The 19,164-nt window shown below is 36.1% G+C and overlaps 1 pseudogene; it reads right to left on the minus strand.

Moving 5' to 3' along the window:
* Window positions 1-10,063: 10,063 nt before the first annotated feature.
* On the minus strand, window positions 10,064-10,642 carry LOC149846995 (benzyl alcohol O-benzoyltransferase pseudogene; annotated as a pseudogene).
* Window positions 10,643-19,164: the final 8,522 nt, after the last annotated feature.

Raw genomic sequence — 19,164 nt, forward strand, 5'->3', positions numbered from 1 at the left:
ATATTTCAAGCACGTATTTTATTTTTATAACCCGCTGGAATTGTCCGACTTTTTAAAACCCAAATTATATCCGCTGTGCTATTTCAAAAAAAATAATTTGTGGCTAAAATTCTATAAATTTCAAAGTTGAAAAATTTGGGGTGTTACACGTTGATTTTTGAAGATCATATTTGTAGGTTCACACCCGTGTACACCACCTGTGAAGGGTAAAATAGACTAAAAAAGTCAAGATAAGTGTTTTTGGATTGACAAAGAATTTTGGTAAATTAGTAAATATTTGCAAGAACCTGTCAATTTTTTAGGATAGTACAGTTATTTTATGAAAAAAATATAAATTTTCTTTTTCTTTTTTGAATATCCCTCTAAATATGTTCTCCAAGACCCTTGGATGGTATTTTTTAGTGAATGAGACAGCTTGAACTCGACTTGTTTAACTTGGCCTCACCATGAGCTTGAGCGCAGTTTAGTTTGCCCAAAGAACGAGCTGAGATTGAATACCCTCAGTTTGGTTCATATGGCTCGCTTATTAGGCCTAGTTTGGCCTGTTCTAAAGGAAAATTTATTTGCATTGACCTTTTTTCTGCACACTCCAAGGACAAACAATTTGGTCATGTTTGGGCCTGAAAGACACTTACCATGTCCAAATTCAACTGGTAACTTGGTTCCTTCTTTTTTAGTTGAAATGCCCATAATATCCATTTCTATGAACTTGAGGCCTGGCGATTGTTTGGTAATAGTGGATTCAGGGTTGGGCTGGACCTAAAATGCAAAATCCCTTCTTCCACAAACTTTATAAATAAGTAGCTTTTTTTTTTTAATTTTCTACTTTTAGAATTCAAGCATGGAGAACTGCCAACCGTGGGTCTTGAACTCGTGGCCTTGCTTGAAAAATGAAGCAACTTTGCCTCCTGACATAATCACATATGTTACAATAGGCTGTTCCATAAAAAGATAGTGGATAATGTAAACCCGTGTTTTACATGGCTATTGTGACAGCAAAAGACATGACGCACGTTATGTTTGGTATACAAATAACTAGGTACCACTTCACAAGGGAGCAGTTGGGACTCAATTTAGCCCAAGAATCTTTGGCTAAGATAGTAACTCTAACCAGTCCAGTTATCTTATTCAACCTCAACTACATCCACAGATGTAGATAAGTGTTTTCTTTGGAAAAAACTCATCTGATTATATTCAGACCCGATCCACTGGATCTAAAGAGACAAAATGAGCACCACAGAAAAGCAAAGCCAACAGTTGGTTATATATAAACAAACAAACGATGTACTGAATCTCTCTCTCTCTCTCTCTCTCTCTCTCTCTCTCTATATATATATATATATATATATATATATATATATATATATATATATATATATATATATATATATATATATATATATAGTAGAAATCACTTTTTTTTTTCAAAAATTTCCAGTTTTTAATAGATCAAATGTTACGGATGTCATGATCTATTTAGTAGGAAATTTATTTTGAATCATGTGATTATGAAATGTAATTAGGTTTTTAAAGGGGTCCAAAAATCAGCAACCCACAATGTGCCAAAATTTCATAACTCAAAAGATCACATTTTTACATAAAAAAAGCATAATCCAAAGCTTGATCCTTGGCAAACAAACCATACTGAACACATCTATATGGTTGGATTGAGTCTATACAAGTTGCACCTATGATTTCTAGATCATTAGTTTCTTACCTTCATTAGTAGCAAATATTTTCTCATATATATATATATATATGAGAAAATATTTGCTACTAATGAAGGTAATAAACTGATGGCTAGAAATCACTCTTTTTCTTCAAAATTTTTCATTCTTTTGTAAATTAAATGTTACAGATTTGATAAAAATGGTTTGTTTAGTAGGAAAATGATCTTGAATCATGTGATTATGACAAGTAATTAAGGTTTTAAAGAGGTCCACAAACCAATGGTCTGTAATATGCCAACATTTCATAACTCAAAAGATGACATTTTTACATCAGAAAAGCACAATCAAGGCTTGATCCTTAGCAAACAAACCATGATGAACACATCTATATGGTGAAATTGAGTCTATACAACTTGCACCTATGATTTCTAGCTCATTATTTCCTTATCTTCATTAGTATCATATATATATAGTAACACGTAACAGTAGAAAGGTCATTTTTGCACCCAAAACACGTAACGGTTTTACATTATCCACCATCTTTTTGTGGAACCAGCCTATTGTAACATACGTGATCATGTCAGGAGGCAAAGTTGCTCCAAGTCCCACGGTTGGCAGTCCCCCCCCCCCACCACCATTTTTGAATTCTAAAAATACAAAATAAAAATAAAAAGAGTTCTTTATTAATAAAGTTTGGGGAAGAAGGGATTTTGCATGTTAGGTCCAGCCAAGCCTGAATCCAGTATTACCAAACAATCGCCAGGCCTCAAGTTCATAGAAATGGATATCATAGGCATTTCAACTAAAAAAGGAGGAACCAAGTTACTAGTTGAATTTGGACATGGTCTGTGTCTTTCAGGCCCAAACATGACCCAATTGTCTGTCCATGTAAGTGCATTTTGGAGAAAAGAAGCCAATGCAAGCAAAATTTCCTTTGGAACAGGCCAAACTAGGGCTAATAAACGAGCCAAATGAACTAAACTGAGGGTATTCAATCTTAGTGCGTTCTTTGGGGAAACCAAACTGAGCTCCAGCTCATGGTGAGGCCAAGTTAAACAAGTTGAGTTCAAGCTGTCTCATTCACTAAAAAGTACCATCCAAGGGTTTTGGAAAACATATCTAGAGGGATCTGCAAAAAAAAACGAAAGGAAAATTATAATTTTTTCATAAAATAACCGAACTATCCTAGAAATTTGGCGTGTTCTTGTAAATATCTACTGATTTGCCAAAATTTTGTCTGTCGAAAACCACTTATCCTGACTTTTTTACTATTTTACCCTTCACAGGTGCTGCACGCGGAGCTCCCAACATTTGCACAAAAAACTTGTGAATCTACAAAGGTTTGAATTCACAAAGTGGATTGGCAGTTGCACAAGATATACGTGTGTGTCATGAGGTGGACGTACCTTACCTGCACATCTGCTCTCAGAGGTTCACAAGCTTGTTGTGCGGAAATCTGACTGTGAATCTGGTATTAATGAAATTCACATTCAAATTCTGCAGACCTCCTTAAATTTGCACAAGTGACTTGCAAATCTCCATACCTCCTTGTTCCTCCTTATTTGTAACGTTTTCTTATGGATGTTGGATGCTCCATGTTATTATCTTTTGAATCTTCTTTTTAATGCAAATCTTCTTATTTAATTTATTCTATCTTTCAAACATGTTTGTCATTCACAAGATATTTGAGCGGGCAAATATGATGTTGGTTTTATCCCCTCCTTTCCTCCTCTGTTAGGGAATTCGCAAGATATTTGACGGAATGTTTCCAAAACATCAGGAGGAGCTGGTTGATAGGTCTGCAGGTCGCTTCCCACGTCTCTCAAGGTCGCCACCCAGTGAACCGAAAAGACTATATGTAGCACAATGTTGTGTATTTCGAAGACTGCCTTTATCAAGAGGCAGGAGAAGTATGGAGTGTTCCACACGCTCTGCCTGTACATGGTTCTCCTCCCTCTGCTGCTCACCCCGACTATTGTCTCAGCAATGGATTTCATTCCTTTCCCCTCTGGCTCAAGGTCAAGATCCGGCTCCCACTCTCAAGCACCCTGCCACCACCCAGGATTCCTATGCGATGATCAACATTTTAAAATGGTTCCGTGCCGAGCCGAAGAGGAGTTTGCCATTCCAACTGGTTTCGTTTGTCATCCACCTTCCTTGTAGAGAAGGACCAGGACCTCAAAGGGCTGAGGGAAATCTTCAAGTGTCGTGGTCAAGTGAAGTTTGAGCTGCAGGAATAAAACCCAAGCCTTGGCATTATCCACGTCTCTTTTCAATACCAAGAGGACCGTGACTATAAGGTGTTATTGGTCAGCAGAATCTTCTTATTCAGGGCCCAAGTAGAGAATTTCGTCTCTCCCTGCTCCTGGCATGTGTGGATTTGGGTCGGTTTCCAAGATAAATATTGGAAAGATGGCATCTTCCTCCAACTTGGAGCTATCATCGGTGGGTAATACCTTCTATTTGACAGCGTGTTGCCGGTGTTGATAGGAGTATTGGTTCTAGGGTTTGCTTCGACCTCTTCGTTTTGACTCGCACGAATTGCAGGTCAATTTCCAAACTTTGACCAACATTCCCCTACAGGCAGAAGAATCAGACCCAGTAGGTGTTTTAAGGATGCTGGGCCACCTCCGCTCCCCAAGTGTGACTCGAAAGCCAACAATCACCCTCAAGCCCCTGTCACCAGAAGGATTATGGGGAGGATATGAATGTGGAGGAGGAGGGAGGTAATGATATGGATGTAGGTGACCACTGTTCACTGTCAGGTTGTGTGGTAGAAAAATGTTACAGGTTTGGCAGGACCGGTTCTGCCACCAGTTTGAGGTCAAGGGACACTACAACAAAGCAGTAGATTAGCGACGACCACCTTCCATCGCTAATCCGTCGCTAATCCGTCGCTAACCATGTTAGCGACAGATTAGCGACAACGCGGCGACAGTATGCTTACGTCGCGAATATTTCGACGCTAACTGGCGACGGAATAATTCCGTCGCCAAGTCCGTCGCTAATTGCGACGGAATAACGAGCGCTACATTCCGTCGCCAATCCGCCGGTACTAAACGGCGACCACGGCGTGGCGACGGATTTAATTCCGTCGCTAAGCCGTCGCTAGAATAATATGAATAGCGACGGAATCATCCGTCGCTAATCCGTCGCAAAAACGAAAAAAAATCAAAAAAAATTTATTTAAAAATTAATTACGGAGAACTGTACAATTTATATTTCCTGTACAATTTATATTTCCTGTAAATAAAAAACAAACCACACAAAAAAATTCATATAACAAGTATCTATAATAATTAATCGTTCCACCTTAAAACTAAGAAGTTTAATTATTTACAATTCAACAATTACAATTAGGAAAAATAAAAAAAATAGAACTTCTTCAAAAAAGTCCTCTAATCATCGCCAAGATTTTGTGCGTCTTCTTGTTCATTGTCTTTATCTGTCCCTTCAGCTCCACTACCCTGATTATCGCTAGCAGCCTACACAAGAAAAGAACAGTCAGTATTGATAAACAAAATATAATGAAATAAATTACACACTATATGTGATTCTATCATGTGCTCATGTGTGATCTAAGGCAATAAAAAAACTCTATATGTGATTCTATCATGCTCATATGTGTGCTAAGGCAGTCAAAAAATTGAATATGTGATTATAGCATGTTCATATGTGTTCTAAGGCATCTAAAAAAACTCTATATGTGATTCTACCATGCTCAGATGTGCTTTAAGGCAGGCAAAAAACTATATATGTGATTCGATCATGCTCGTATGTGTGCTAAGGCAGTAAAAAAATTGAATATGTGAATATAGCATGCTCATATGTGCTCTAAGGCAGGCAAAGCCAAAAATTTTATATGTGATTCTATCATAAATGATATATAACATGTTCATATGTGTTCTAAGGCAGTTAAAAAACTCTATATTTTATTATAGCATGCTCATATGTGTGCTAAGGCAGTCAAAAAACAGAATATGTGATTATAATATGCTCATATGTGTTCTTAGGCAGTCAAAAAACTGAATATGTGATTATAGCATGCTCATATGTGTTCTAATGCAATAAAAAAAACTTTATATGTGATTCTATCATGCTCATATGTGCTCTAAGACAGACAAAAAGTTAAATATATATATATGTGATTCTATCATGCTCATATGTGTGCTAAGGCAGTCAAAAAATTGAATATGTGATTATAGCATGTTCATATGTGTTCTAAGGCATATAAAAAAACTCTATATGTGATTCTACCATGCTCAGATGTGCTTTAAGGCAGGCAAAAAACTATATATGTGATTCGATCATGCTCGTATGTGTGCTAAGGCAGTAAAAAAATTGAATATGTGAATATAGCATGCTCATATGTGCTCTAAGGCAGGCAAAGCCAAAAATTTTATATGTGATTCTATCATGCTCATATGTGTGCTAAGGCAGTAAAAAAATTGAATATGTGATTATAGCATGTTCATATGTGTTCTAAGGCATCTAGAAAAACTCTATATGTGATTCTACCATGCTCAGATGTGCTTTAAGATAGTCAAAAAAACTATATATGTGATTATACCTGAGAGGGACCTGGAATCGAAGATCCCCTATCCTGAACAGCGGCCTTGATCTCATTTCGGAGAAAGGGGGCGACGGTGTATTGGAAGTAGTTATTCAGTGATTCATTAATGATCTCGCGTACATCATCACCGGAAAGAATAGTCGGCTGCTTGGAGCTTATGTCGGCGCAAGAAGTTGGTGAGCCGTAACTGGAAGAACCAATAACTGGTGAAGTGTTCATATTACTCCCAAACCCGAACACGCGACCTTTTTTGGGTTCACCTGCTGCAGTCACCCATGCTGTAGGATCAAATGATGGATGCTGAGTAGCGTCTTCACCATATTGCTCTACCATTTGTTGCTCATATGCCTCCTACAAAATAATGTTTAAAGTATTCATTAATAATTAATGATAACATTATGATGACTTGCATATATATTGCAATGATTATTAATAGAATTAATACATACCGTTGTCGTTCTCGCCTTCTCTGATACGAAGACTCCCGTGGTCTTCCGTTTATGTGTTTCTACAAACACATCCTTATATGGTACACTGCCTCCTTTTTCTGCTTCCTGCGAAGTTAAATGATAAAAGATTTAGTACACAAATTTGCAACTATACTTATAAAATTAATATTATATATTGATGAGTTACCATTTTCTTTAGGTGGCTCCCAAATGTCTTAGATCCACCTGTGTGTAGATGGGCTTCGGGCATCTTCGATCGATTTTGTGAAGCCTTCGCAGAGCGATTTTTAAATGCATCTCCCGCCCACATATCGCACATTTCATCCCAGTAATCTCTCCTGATAGTAATAGGACCATGGCCCTTCCACAATAATGGATCATCTACTACGCCAGATGCTTTTTTTGCTGCAGTCTTCATAGTGTGCAGCATGTCTGCAAATCGATTGGCAGCCACCTTCTGCCACACCTTCCTTGCATCATTTTCTTCCACCGTAGTTGCAAAGCGATTCGAAGCCTACAAATATTTTCAGAAAGTTAGTAGACATTGCTTAAATAAATTAAATATGAAACACATTAACTATGAGGAACAACTGTATACCATGAATGAGGACCACAATCTGTCTAATACCTCCTTTGGGTACTCTTTCCATTGAGCAACTGGTCCTGGTAGATGTTGAAGAAGTGAATTCCTAATCTCCCGTACTACTTCTTATGGCTCAAACCTCGTGCTGCACATGAATTGTTACACAGTAAATATCAATATAAAATATTTAAAAGATATGCAATAATTGAAAACAAAATACTTACGGTCGATTATCGATATACACTATTCGAATGAGTCTTCTTGTGCCAGCCTATGAAGACCCTGTTTCCTGTGTTGGCTGTTGACTTGTGCGATCAACTGGTGTAGGTGGGTCGTGTACAGGCGCAACATCATCTGTAAAAAAATACACACCAAGTTCTCAGAATGTGCATTTGAACTAATCAAGCATCTAATTAGTTATATGATATACCTATCACAGGAGCCCGTGAAGATGAAGGTTGAGCCTGGCTACTACTGGATGAGCGACCACTATAACCTCCACGAACCATATTCTAACAAATAACATATGTCATACAATACATTCAAATATTTCACATCAAGTATTAAATGCATTCAAGTCATTCACATCAAGCATTGCAATGTATTCAAATAATTCAAATCATTGACATCAAGTATTGCACTAATTCAAATCATTCGTTAATTGCATAAATTATAATACATTCAGATAATTGAAATCATTCACATCAAGTATTACAATGCATTCGAATCATTCGTATCAAGTATTACAATACATTGAAATAAAATTTTTAATCATTCACACCAAGTATTGCAATACAACTCACATCAAGTATTACAATGCATTTAAATAGAGGTTTCTAGTATAAGATTTTGCTCACTAGCTTGAGAATTCTTCCTCGTCACTAGTTTGACTTTCTTCTTCTTCTTCTTCTTCTTCTTCATTGTTTGCCCATCCACTTGGTACATCATTTGGATCACATTCCTCTATGAATGTTTCATCAGCCAATGGAGATATGACATGCATATCATGCGCAACATCGTGACCATAAGCGAAGTCACAGACATCATCTGATTGATAGTAATCACTGTCTTCAGCTAACTCATCTTCTTGTAACTGATCATACTCGGGGTATAGTTTGGATTTCACCTTGCAAACTGCCCACCATTCATTTCTATCTGACTTTTTTATACTCGGATATGAAGTATAATAAACTTGTTGAGCTTGCGAGGCTAATATGAATGGTTCATATGTTCCAAACCTGGATTTATGATTCACCTCCACAATGCCTGAAGCTTTGTCGAGTCTTGTTGCAGTTGGATCAAACCAATGACACTTGAATACCGTAACCCTGTTATTCATGCCTAAGTAAGTCAACTCCATTATTTCCTCTATAACACCGTAGTAATCATGTTCATTTTCACCGTAGCTGCATGCAAGCATGGATACAATTACATCAAACATTGCAATACATCATAATCATTCATATCAAATAAATGGCAAACATGTACCTGCAACAAACACACTTCAATATCTCACTAACTACTACCATGCTTAGCATGGACTCCGTACTCCAAAAATAAGAACACTTCCATATTTCTACATTAAAATCATGCTCAGCATGATCTCCGAACTCCAACAAAGCAGTCCTAGATATCAACAACTAAGTGAGTGTGTGAACAATAAAGTGCTGCATTCAATAAATTAAATAACATGTGATACGTTTGCATCACTTACTCACCACGGGTATTTACCCGATTTGCATTGTTTTTGTCATTTACTTACCACAGGTGGCCGAGCACGAGTTGGTTCCGTTGAAAAATCTGCACAAAAACAAAACAAATTAAGTAACAAACTAACTAATCATGAAACAAGATGAAACACTAACTAAAAAAATTAAAACAAATTAAAACAACTCTAACTAATTGAAAGAAGAGAAAAGAAAAATAGTATATATGTTAAGCCAAATCTAACTAGAAGATGCTAATTTAACAAACCAGCTATAACATGTTGAACCAGTCGACTAACATAAAGTCATAGACAATTTCTAATCTGAACTACTTAGCAAAGGAATAGTAAATCAATCAATTAGTTTACTAGAAAAGATGTGAACTCCGTTTAACCACCACTATCATAAAGAATTCAAATAGCCCTAATCTAACTAACTGATTGTGAGAACATTAAATACCAATCTATCTAAGAAAAATATAATTATAAAAGACTAATAGATTGAAATACTCTAACTAACCAGATTTCAAGAAAACAAATTGAAGTAAAACTAACTACCAGTAGACATTAACAAACTAACAAATTGAACAACATGGACAACTTGTATATATACATTACAAAAAAAAATTCAACTTAAAATCCATATGGACAACATATATGCAAACTACACTTAAAACCATATGGACATCTTATATACACATATTACAAATTTTTTTTCAAGCTAATCACATGGACAACATAGGGATCACATAATAACTTTTTTTTTTTTTAAAAAGAGATCACATGGGCAACATAGGTATCCATAACAAAAATTCTTTTCAAAACAGATCACATAGGCAACGTAGGTATCTCATAACAATTTTTTTTTAAAAAGAGATCACATGGGCAGCATAGGTATCCATAACAAAAATTCTTTTCAAAACAGATCACATAGGCAACGTAGGTATCTCATAACAAATTTTTTTTAAAAAGAGATCACATGGGCAGCATAGGTATCCATAACAAAAATTCTTTTCAAAACAGATCACATAGGCAACGTAGGTATCTCATAACAAATTTGTTTGGCAATGAATTGATCTTTATTCACAAAGCAGATAAGATAAAAACAGGTTCTGTGGACTTTTGATCCGGGGCGGGTCCGTACAGCATCTTTTTGAGCTCCCGTTCAAAGATCTTCATAGCTGGAGCAGGCAAGGAAATCGGGATCACCATCCCTTCTCCCCCTTCGTTATTCTTGGAGTTGACGTAGAAGCTAACCAAGCCGGGGATTGGGCCGTCACTGCCCTTGGCTGGACCGCCGTACACCGGCATTCCCCAGCCGAGGTCCAGCTCGCTGAACCCGGCATGCCTGATGTCCGAGACCACGAAGGTGCGGACCACCGTGATGTTAGGCCGGCCCTTGAGCACCATGAGGTCCGCCACTGACCTCATGTACTCGTCTGTCACCTCCTCCTTGGCCTTCTTCACGAGCTCCACCGCATAACCTAGTGGGTTCGCACAGAGCTTCGCCGTTATCGAGACAGCTGCCGGGATTACTATCAGGCATTGCCGTAGTACCCCTGCGGCAGCGGCGGAATGTACCGGGACCGCGCGTTGAAGATGCACAACAGGCGAACCTCCTCCTCCGGATCGGGCTGGAGGCCGGCAGTGCGGCACCGCCATAGGCAGGGGGTCGACCCCCCTTGTCGGAAACGCAGGGGGTCGACCCCCCCTGCCGGAAAGCACGGCAGGGGGTTAAACCCCCTCCGTTTCCGGCAGGGAAGGGGCGTACCCCCTGCGTTTAGAAGAAGAAGAAGAAGAAGAAGAAGAAGAAGAAGAAGAAGAAGAAGAAGAAGAAGAAGAAGAAGAAGAAGAAGAAGAAGAAGAAGAAGAAGAATATTACCTGCGCTTCGCCGGACGGTGGCGGGAGGTTGACGGGGAGCGGCAGCTGGCGAGCGCCGGCTGGCGAGCGGTGGACGGGGAGCGGCGGCTGGCGAGCGGCGGTGGCCGGACGGTGGCGAGAGCCGACGGGCGGGAGGGAGCAATACAGAGAAACAGGGAAAAGAGAAAGAGGGATGGGATTAGGGATTTACGCGATATTTAGCGACGGCTTAGCGACGGAAACATTCCGTCGCTAAACCGTCGCTAAATCAAAATACAAAAACCGCGACGAAATATATACTGTCGCTAATCCGTCGCTAATGAGCGACGACAGAGTTCCCTCTCTAAATCCGTCGCTAAACTGGTGTTCTTGTAATCAAAAGTAGCGACAAAAACATGCAGTCGCTAATCCGTCGCTAAGTAGCGACAGATTAGCGATAAAAGTCGTTTCTTCGCTAATCCGTCGCAAATTAGCGACAGATTCTATCTCTAGCTAATCTGTCGCTAAGTAGCGACGGGAAAAATCCGTCGCTAATTTCCGTCGCTAATTAACAATTTTCTTGTAGTGGGACTCTATAACTAGTACCCGCCCTTTTTAACAGAAAAAGATATATATATATATATATATATATATATTTGTAAAGTTTTTTGAGTTATTTAGGTGTTATTTTATTTTATTTTATTCATATAAACATTATATGTTTATGTAACGTCATCCATGTTAATTAAAACATAACTATTTCACCTAAACAATCAAGTACTGTCACTCAACCAGCTGGCCCAAGTACTCTTCTAAGTGCTCGGCCAGAGTACTAGATCAGTTCTTGCCTTGTGTATATGTATTAATGAAAGAATGGTGGCACTGTGACTCAACCAAGGGCCACATGTTGAACCGGCCCACCAAAGAATATATCCTCTCTCTACCACAAAAAGCCCCTAACAGCCATTAGCATATCAAAATAAGCTCCATTGATTAATATGCTTGAAAATATCCAATATGTGCTATGTATAAAGGGGCCACCATTAAGGGTGTCAACAGGTGGACCCGACCCTAACCAAACCTGTAACACCCCAACTTATCCTCATAAAAAATAGTGATTTTTTTTTATAAAACAATTGTGAAAATAAAACCCAAGAATCCGGGGTGCATTGAATCAATAAAGAATAATCGACTTTATTAATCATTAAAACAATATCAAATAAGTAAAAATAATAAAATCGTCTAAACAAGGAGCCACTCTTTTAAGAACCCAGAATATGTCACACAAAGCTCGCAGTCTCCAGCTAGCAAGTCATCCAATCACTGTGTACCCGGTTCTGAAAAATAATTTTGAAAGTGGGTAAGAACCAAAGTTCTTTGTGTGAATTCTTAAAAAAATTTAAATAATAAAGAAATAATATAAACCAATTCATGCATAATTTCAGATGAATATCACAACAATAATTTTTCATAATCAACTTACCATTCAAGCAATTAAACAAATATAATGCAATAACAATTATCGCACGAAACAGAATAAACATAAATGCATGAACTAATGCAAAACAGTAAAAATGCATGATTCAATGCACATGCATGAATAACTTATTAAGTTATTTATCAGAATTGCTTTTATATGTGTGTCCCTATTAAATGCACACAAATTTAGTTTTTACTTTTTCTTAAAACTCTCGGATACTCAAAACGGGCATAACATTCCCGAAGTCCAAGTTAGGTTTTCAGTTATAGCTTCACATACAATTTGTATTTTATTATTGAGTTCCACACTATTTCATTGATCGATATCAGGAATCATCACATTCTATCGAAACACTAGAAATCCTCACCTAATACCAGGATATCAATGAAAATCCTCAACCATTGACGCTACTTTCTTAATATACCAATAATTACAGTTGAGTCAACAACACTACCCTCAGATAAAGTGATTGAATCTCTCAAAAATCATGGCCGAGAGGAGAACCACCATATCGGGTTCAGGAGCACAATCACATAGGAAATTTTGGTATCCTCACGGTTTCTTCAAAACCGTCATCCAAGATTCTCACACTATAGAAGAGGCATCAAAGAAGAGATTAATTACACTATTTGGTCTCTTTTACCTTTTAAAACAAATTCAGGTTCTTCACACAAGAACCGTTTTGTAAATCAACATGCAAAACCAATATCGGGCGCTTGCCCGCACAATATAACAATGCAACTAATTTTAAAAAAATCAATAATTTTCAGAAATAAATTTTGTAATGCATAAATTAAAATCAGCAACATTGGACCAACACCTGTTCTTGACCCACACGGCCGCCGTGATTCACACGGCCGCCGTGGTTCACATCTGACCACAAAAACATCTCAAAGTATTTTATGCATTTTTTTGCAAAATTTCAGTGAACATGAACATACGTGTTTGTTTTACAACATGTCCACAATGTATATTAAATTACACAACATGAATGCACATAAAACTAATTGCATACACATGCAAAGTGATGCTTGCAACATATATTATCATGATCAATTTTATGCATAAACACCCAAACATGCACATGATCATATTATGCAAACATAAAAATAAATTCATAATTTTTATGCATATGATATGCATATTTGCAACATATAAATTGAATGCATAAACATGCATATTCAAATCCAAAACGTATATAGCATCCTGCAATCCACATGAATGCAGGTCTGAACATAACAACACAATTCAGAAATAATATACTGCCAATCTGATTATGATGCAGAAACATAGCCTCTAATAAATCTGATCAGATTGCACATAACTCACAATTTGACAATTTGACAATTTGATCGGATTACACATGTGTAATCAGTGTCAATTCTGACCAGATTACATGTGAACAAACAGTGCACAAATTTGATCCCGCAAAGAGTGGCAAATCTGATCTTTATTATACTGCAAAATTATGTTCAACGACATGCTGTCAACAATATGTCGTGGCTGCACTAATGTGAGAAACAATCATGCTGTCAGCAGCATGCTGCTGCAAATTCGTGCACAGCAGTATGTTGTTGACAACATATTATTGTTGCACAAATGCACAACAAATGTGTTGCCCTAAACAACCAGTAAACATATATTTATATGCAGCAAAAAACAATCAACACTTCCAACAAAATAATCAGATTTACTGACAACCAACAAAACATGAATATACAATTCTGACAATAATCAACATAACCACATAGAATCATGTTTGATGATCATTAATATAACATCAAAACATAACTTAAAATTTGATTTGATCGCGGTTAATATAACAGTTCAAAAATCATAAATAATAACAGTCCATGAAATGACATTAAATCAAACTGATCTCAGTCCCTATACCGTAAACATATTACAACTGGTCTGATCATCCTGCACTCACAGCCAAAAGTACTGGTCTGATGAGTCCCAAACATCACTTATGAGCAGATTGGTAGGCTCGATAGTCCATCCATAATGTATATAGTGCAAATTTGATGAGATTGCCATTAAAATGGAATCGACAAGTCCTGTGCAAGTCCAAAACTGATTCCTAAACCACAATATTGATATTTTTTTAAATATGAATCCAAAAATCAGCATATGCCCAAAATCGATAGGGCCCATATATATATTCAGAATAAATAGACTAGATGTTGAAATCAACATGTATTTCTAAAATATGTGAATCTATGGTGTCGAACACATGCTTTAAGCATGAAAAACCATTGACACGCTTACATCAAACCAAGCATACACAAAATCGTGAATCATGACATAGATTTAAACATGTCTTTTGGAATCAAATTTTATTTTCCCTTCTAAAATTTTATATGAATCCAATTTTAAACTTTTTTCTTCCGTACGAATCTAGAGAAAAACTCGTACCTTAGTTCAGATGTGTAGAGAGATAAAAAATCATTGAATGTTGGATGAGAAAGATAGATTTTTCTTCTTTTCCCTTCTTCTTCCTTTCATTTCTTTTCTTTCTTTTCCCTTTTTTCTTCCTTCTCTCTCTTTTAAACAATATCTAGACAGAGAGACGAGTTACACCTTTATATAATTTTTTTTAGGTCTTCTAGAGAGGGGGTGACATCCCCTCTAGAGTCCTCCCATATGGATAGAGTTCTACCATACGTAGAACTCTACCTTCTACCTTCCTTATTCATCTAGATTTTATTTCTTTTATTTTATTTAAATTAATATTCTCAAGGAATATTTTAAAGGGGTTCTAGAAGCCCATATGGGGTAGAGTTCTACTCCAGGTAGATCTCTACCTCTACCTCATCCTTATTATATTATAAAGTTATTTTTAAACTTTAAATTCAAAGTAGTTTTAAAATTGCCATAGATGGATTTCAGATCTAGATTTGGATCCAAGACCTAAATTTTTATCCAAATCTATATAGATCCGTCTTGGACCAGATCATAGTCAATATGGATCTTAGACTGGGTCTAGATCTATATCAACTTGGATCAAATGGAGTGGATCCAATTCGATCCAATCGAAAAAGGTAAAAATAGAGGTGGGTCATTTTTGAAAAATGCAATTTTTGGGTCAATTGTAACCTGATTTAAAAAAAAAAAGGCACTAACGTTCTCATAATTACTAGACGCATCTAATGTTTTACTTATCTAATTTTCATCTCTGAATTTTGCTTAATTTTTGCTTGATTTTAAAGGTTAAAAACAAAATTTTTTGTAAATAATATTTGGCTCAACTAAGTCTTGTCAGTGGAATCTGAGCCATGCCCAGACCTAGCTGATGTCACCTATTTTAAAGGACATTTTCCATGATTTTTATCATATTCATTAAAATACTTAGTCAAAATTTCATAATTTTTGAAGTTATAAATCATAAAAACACACACGATATTACAAAACCCTATAGGGTCTGGATATGGTGACAAATAAGAAGACCCGATTAAGACTCGGGTCTGGACCCAAAGGTCCAATTAATACATGAACCTGAGTATAATTTGTGAAATTTTATACTAGATCCTTACTACAAGAATGAGGTCAATAACAACGAGATATCTCACCGCTATTGCTCTATTTCTTAGCGCTATAGGCCTATAATGGTGAGACTTCTTGCCGACAAGTCACTGAAAAAAATTGACCTTTGTTGAGTAATAACGACGACATTTATAGCTCACTGTTAAAGGGTAAACCAACACCAATGACAAATCTCACCAAAACTGGGAACACCAATAGCAACGTGAAAATCTTTAACGGCGAGGTTGTTTTAACAGTGTAATTGGATATAACAACGAGATCCTTGGCTCACAGCTATAATGGTGAGATCTCTATCTCACCATTATAGGTTATAACGAGAAAAATTGACTCATTGTTGTAGGCTATAATGGCAAGACAGAGATCTCGTCGTTACATGCTATAAACCTAAAAAAAAAATTAACGGATGTCACCCTGGTCTAGGCCTATTTGCGTATTTCTTGTATCGAGGGCAATAAAAATACCACTCGACTACAACTGCACATACAAAGAAGTGAAAAAGGAATATCAACTACAACTGCACATACAAAAAAGTGGAAAAGGAATAAATTTTCCTATGCCATAAAGCAGGGAAATATATGTTATGATAAATCTTGATTCTCATAATCTTTGGAAACGGACTTGTGAAAGAATCTTGATTCTCATAACTATATGTTCAAATTTTAACACTTAACACAATTTTGATGAACTATTACATTTTACATTCTGGGTACCAACTACTAAGTTATAAAAAGAAACTAGAACACTCTCAACAATGTCAATGTGATGTAGCAAATAGGTAAACAACAGTGTAAGACTAAGTTCCTTATCAGTTATACATAAATATATCCTAATTCCTGTCAAGAAACAATTTTCTTAAGCATGGTGTTCCTATATAATGTGAGCCTAAACCATCAATCAATAAAAAATATCTCTAAACAATGGGTTACAATCAATAGGCGCAAAACTCAGATGTTAGTGACTGCTGAATTGGAACATATATAGATTTCACCTGAATAGCATAAACAACAAACACCAAATGATCATAACAAAATCACATAGAGCTTCAAAACTAAAAATATCACTAGCAAAAAAAAGCCACAAATTTGAGACTCAATCAAGAGAAATTATATCATATGAATGGCATAAATATATATATATATATATATATATATATATATATATATATATATATATATATATATATATATCACTAAAAATCTGTGTAAGATGACACTGTTGTAATATGAATATTGAATAATTTTGCAAATCCCAAGATTTTCTCATTGGAAACACAACCACCAGTCCTAACCTATTTAAGCATGCAAAGTTTGCAGGCTCTATGTAATTAAATCATTGAATCCTAGAGACTTACTCAAGTAGAAGATAAGAATGACTCAGTAACACCAAATACAGGAAAACCTGTCACTAGTTGAGATAACATTGCAATGGGAAAAACAGGGTAACACAAAATTGGTACTATACCATACGACTCCAGTATTCACCTTGTTTAAAAATTCATCAAGATCTTCTGCAGTCTTTTTAATTTCTCCACTATGGGATATCTGAACTTCTTTTGACATCTCTTTGATTTTGTCCTGCAAGAACTTCACATACTCGATCCTCACATTTAAGCATCTTTTTACAACCTCCTATAAAGAGCATGTAGATTAGTACATGAACTCTGATTAGAATCCCTCTTATAGCAGCAAAAACACAAGAGCACACCAATTAACATTTAAACTCTGATTATAGAAACTTTTCACGCATATGCACACAAAATAAAGAAGAAAAAAGAAGCAAAAAAAGGAAGAAACACATAAAAAAGAATGCAAAAGCATACATACATTTTGAGTTCATCAAGTATATACATGTAGAATATTAAAAACTGTGAAAGTCAACTTTTTAGTACATGAAGACATCAAAACCATAAGTTTCAGTGTTAAATTCTTTTTATTTTCTTTATTCTCTTCACTAAAAAGACGTGCTTATCGAAACCACAATTGTGGAGTACCCAAATACATAGCCAAGGTGTAAAGCTTTTGCACAGAAGAGCATCAAGAAAATATACACAAGCACTAAAATGATGATAGTAAAAAGACTTGAGTAACAATGTTAAGAGGAACAACCTACATTCACCATTCCACCACTCAACTATATAGATTAACCTATAGATATTATTTAGGGAATGGTTGTATAAAATGCCAATTGTGCATATGAATGCAGAACTTGAAATTCTTGTCAAGATAGAACTAAATAGCCTACAATTTGTTATTGGCATTATAATAGACAAGTAGCCACACAAGTAGAATTGGAAATGCAAAACTGTTTTAGAACAACAAGTAAAGCAAATGGCTTCCTTCGTTAGGTGGCCTTCAAACTGAAGGAAGTCTAACAAATAATTTCACAGCATAGGTAGCTATACCATATTTTTTATTGTGAACAATACAATTATGAACAATAACACCAATGTTTAACTGCTAATCAAACACATAGAGATATGATTCAAGCTATCTGACCAGTTATTCCTTAGTGAATTATAGCCATGAAATTCCTCCAAACATTGGAACAAGAAGTTATTCTTTGGAAAACTTCCTAGGTTTTTGTAGTAAAAAGTTAGAGTTTTAAGGTTAATCATTTAATACTCATTCATGAATGATGATATTCCCTAGTTGCAATCAATTCACTAAAATGGGAAGAACGATGTCTTATAACTTTTCATTGCCATAGTGCTCTCAATGGACAAGAGGATTTGACTCATCGTTCCCTCCCCTTCAGAAGGTCACCACCATCAAGCTCAGAGCTTCAGAAAAGAGAAGAGAAGAAGAAACCCTAATTTCTGAATCAGAAGAAGAGAAGAAGAACTCATAAGGATGCATGTAGAATAGGTATCTAGAGAGTGATTTTCCCTTAAAATTCCTGACTTAGTGTGAAAAAAAAAATAAAATAAAATTGGAGAAAAATACTTGAAACTAAAAGCGATATTTCTGATGAACTTAGGACCTAAAAGTTAACCAAAACTTATGTCTCTAATGAGAGATTCATGATTTGAGCATCTTTTCTTCAGATTCTAAAAAACAAACACATAGAAAACAAAAACAAAAAACAAAAAACAAAAAACAAAAGACCAAAACACTCTTGAGTTTCAACATGTTATCATCGCAAAATTTTACTTTTGTAAATCAAACTGATCTTTGAAAAAGTTTTGAAAATAACTCGCCTCTGTTTTAAAATGTGGGATAATTCCGAAGAATGGGACTCGCCTGTCAGTACGAGGTTCAACCATTCTTGGCGCCTTTACCAGAGGTAATCGAATCAAGGATCAAAAGTGTGCTTAGCTTT

This window comes from Nuphar pumila, chromosome 2 (assembly GCF_984573655.1).
Source record: "Nuphar pumila chromosome 2, dmNupPumi1.hap1.1, whole genome shotgun sequence".
NCBI classification, from domain to species: domain Eukaryota; kingdom Viridiplantae; phylum Streptophyta; class Magnoliopsida; order Nymphaeales; family Nymphaeaceae; genus Nuphar; species Nuphar pumila.